Source organism: Mobula birostris, chromosome 5, assembly GCF_030028105.1.
Source record: "Mobula birostris isolate sMobBir1 chromosome 5, sMobBir1.hap1, whole genome shotgun sequence".
In the NCBI taxonomy this organism is placed as follows: domain Eukaryota; kingdom Metazoa; phylum Chordata; class Chondrichthyes; order Myliobatiformes; family Myliobatidae; genus Mobula; species Mobula birostris.
Window position 1 is genome coordinate 193,171,978 of NC_092374.1, and position 4,090 is coordinate 193,176,067.

Consider the following 4,090-nt stretch of genomic DNA (forward strand, 5'->3'; position numbering starts at 1 on the left):
AGACCTCGCAACAGGTTGTGAGGACTGTTCAGAAAATCACCGGGGTCTTTCTTCACTCCACCTCATTCTAGAAGCACTGCATTCACACGGCCTTCAACATTGTCAAGGTCCTCTCCCATCAGTCCCGCAACCCCTTTGACCCCCAATCATCAGGCAGAAGTATAAAAACAAGGCTGGGTAACAACATCTTCTCCCAGGCTGTGAGGCTTCCTGCTACCACCCAGTAAACAATGTTTATGAGGGTGCCAGTAGCAATGATACTATTGTATATTTAATTGTAGGTCAACTTGTACAGCTACAAAATATTTTTATTATCTATTAATACTGTTGTGTTGACATTACTGGATGTGCTGTATGTGATATTTAAACCTTGGTCCTGTTTTGCTTAGCTGTATACATGTATACAGTTGAATGCTAATAAATTTGAATTTGAACCTAAACTTTAACAGCCGTGGGTCTTCCTAGGTATGACCTAGCATCTTGCATACTGAAAAGTCTGTCTTGCATGCTGTTCATGCAGATCAAATCATTACACAATACATTGAGGTGGTACAATAACAATGCAGAATAAAGTGTAACAGCTACAGTGCAAATGCAGTGCAGGTAAACAAGAAAGTGCAAGATCTATTATCAAGAGTCTATCTTATCATACAAGAGGTCTGTTCAGGAGTCTGATAACAGTCTGATAGAAGCTGTCCTTGAGCTTGGAGGTACATGCTTTCTGTCCAATGGGAGGCTGGTTTCCATAATGTTCTGAGCTGTGTCCGCAGCTCTCCGCAGGTTCTTGTGGTCACGTGCAGAGCAGATGCTATACAAAGCTGTTATGTAGCCAGACTGAATGCTATCTACCGTGCATTGATAAAAATTCATGAGGGTTGACAGAAACATGCCAAATTTCTTTAGCTTTCTGAAGAACTAGAGGCGTTAGTTTGCTTTCTTGCCTGTGACATTAAGAACATTGGGAAAATCGTTGCATTGGTTGCACCAAGATTGAATGCAACCCTCAGCAGGCATTCCTGCATCCCGGAATGCCTCAGTTGGCAGCTCTCCCTTCCGGATTTCTCATTACAATGACAGGCCAACATACTACGCTTTCCCCACCCACCATCAGTTCACAAATTTTCCACCGGACCTCAGCCCACAGGTGCTGGCATGGGTATTTATTCTCCTTTGAGGTGTGGTGGAACTTCCAATCTGGGAACGCCTTAAATTCCTGAAATGCCTGGTTATTCTCGTCAAACTAGTCCTGGAGAAGCCAAGAGTCTCTTCACAGCTGCTTATTATGGTGGGAGATCAGGAGTCTGTGGCCTTTCTGTGGGCTCCGTTGGTTGGGGGCTTGCAGGTTGTCTGTGAGAAGGCAGCCGAGAGGGGCTTTCTTTGTGAAATCCCTGGGAGTTTTTACACTGAGTTTTACATTAAAGGGTAAGGCTTTATAAAACATTCGTCAGACCATATTTGTAATATGGTGAGCAGTTTTGGACTCCTTATCAAAGAAAAGACATGCTAGCATTGGAGAATATCCAGAGGAGGTTAGCAAGAATGATTCCTAGAATAAAAGGGTTAACATATGAGGAGTGCTTGGTGGCTCTGGGCCTGTTCTCACTGGAGTGTAGAAGAGTGAGGGGGGTGGGGGAGAAATCTCATTGAAACCTTTCGAATATTGAATGTTGTAGATAGGGTGGACTTGGAGAAGATGGTCCCTGTAGTGAGGGAGTCTTGGACCAGAGGGCATAGCCTCAGAATAGAAGGATATCTCTTTAGAACAGAGACAAGGAGGAACTTGTTTACCCAGAGGATGGTGAATTTGTGGAATGTATTGCTACAGATGGCTGTGGAATCCAAGACATTGTGTATATTTAAAACTGAGGTTGATACGTCCTTGATTAGAAAGGGTGTCAAAGACTATCGGGGGAAAGCTGCAGAATGGGATTGAGGGGGATAATAAACCAGCCATGATAGAATGGCAGAGCAGACTCAATGGGCCAAATGACCTGTATCTTATGGACTTATGGATTTTCTATGGGCTAGACTTCTATTGTCACTGTTGAATTGGAGCCTGCTTAGAACGTAGATCAGTACAGTGTAGGAACAAAGTCCGCTGCAGTGCAAAGTGGTCATAGTCTTGCTATACTGAGGTAGCGGTCAGGGTTGTGCAAGTTTGTTCAAGAACTGAATTGTTGAAAGGAAGTAGCTGTCAATGCAGAATGGAGACAAGGCTTTGATCTTGTGCCAAAAAGAAAATAAACTAGTAATTAAATACCTTACTAAACTAATTCCTGCTGTCTGTACTACCCTTCCATTTCCTGGACATTGACATTCCTGTCTAAGAGCCTCTCAAGTGCCTCTATAAACATACTTGGAGCAGCATCACAGACATATGCAACATTCACAAGATGAACATGAATAATGCAAAATTAAACAAGAAAGAATACAATTAGAATCAATAAAAAACAGTCCTTTGTCGTGCAGAGTGGTCACAGTGTTGCTGTATTGAGGTAGTGATTAGAGGTGTTCAGGTTGATTCAAGAACCGAATGGTTGAAGGGAAGTAGCTGTTAACAGAAAACACAGAACAGGACAGTATGGGAACACGAGGACATCTGCAGATGCTGGAATTTCAAGCAACACACATCAAAGTTGCTGGTGAACGCAGCAGGCCAGGCAGCATCAACTAGGAAGAGGTACAGTTGACATTCCGGGCCAAGACCCTTCATCAGAACTAAAAAGAGAGCTAGTAAGAAAGAAGAGCTAGTAAGAGATTTGAAAGTGGGAGGGGGAGGGGGAGATCCGAAATGATAGGAGAAGACAGGAGGGGGACAGAGGGAGAAAAAGGAGAGAGAGAAAAAGAATGTGTGTATATAAATAAATAACGGATGGGGCACGAAATGGAGGTGGGGCATTAACCGAAGTTAGAGAAGTCAATGTTCATGCCATCAGGTTTGAGGCTACCCAGACAGAATATAAGTTGTTGTTCCTCCAACCTGACTGTGGCTTCATCTTTACAGTAGAGGAGGCCATGGATAGACATATCAGAATGGGAATGGGACGTGGAATTAAAATGTGTGGACCATGGATGGGAACAAGCTGTTCGGCCTGTAATGTTGTGCTGAACTAATTAAATTAGCAATCAAACACTTAATAAAACCTTCTGTCTACACTATGTCCAAATCCCTCCACTCTCTGCACATACTTGTGACTATCTTAGAGCCTCTTAAATGCCTTTGTCGTATTTGCCTCCATCACCACCCAGGCAGGGCATTCCAGGCACCAACCATCACTTTGTAAAAACATTTGCCCTTTGAACTCCAATCCTCTCCGAACTTACCCACAGTGGCACTGTTGGTAAAGCCACTACCCTCCTCTCCAGCGACTGGGCTTGATCCCATCCCAACCTCTAGCACTCTCTGTGCAGTGCTCGCATGTCCTCCCGAGGTAGGTAGCTAGAGGGTGCACAACGAGCAGACCTCAGTAATCCCTTGATTTAAGGAAGTGTGGAATTCCTGCAAAGTATTTAGTGAGCAAATACTGGTGCATTGAAAAGGCTGAGCAGAATGGATTGCAGGTAGTTTGGCGCACTGTGTTCCTACACTCTTTGCAATAGTAGAAAGCAGTAAATTTTAAGGTCCCCAAGAGTCATCTGTGCTACAGTAAAACCCTGTAAACCAGATGTTTGTATGTCACTAAATTTCATGTGGCTTCTTTTTAATAGAGAACAGAATCTGAATCAGATTTATTAGCAGTGATATGCTGTATGTTGTGTCATTGGTTGTTTCGTGAAACATAAGAATTTCTCTTAATTTCAATTAATGGAATGGTTCAGGAATGGTTACTTTGAGTGCCAGGCTTTAGATGTTTCAGAAAGGATAGGGAGGGAGGCAAAAGAGGTGGGGGTATGGCACTGCTGATCAGAGATAGTGTCATGGCTGCAGAAAAGGAGGAAGTCATGGAGGGATTGTCTATGGAGTCTCTGTGGGTGGAGGTTAGGAACAGGAAGAGATCAATAACTCTACTGGGTGTTTTTTGACAGTGTCATCGAGGAGCAGACAGGGAGGCAGATTCTGGAAAGGTGTAATACTGTAATAACAGGGTTG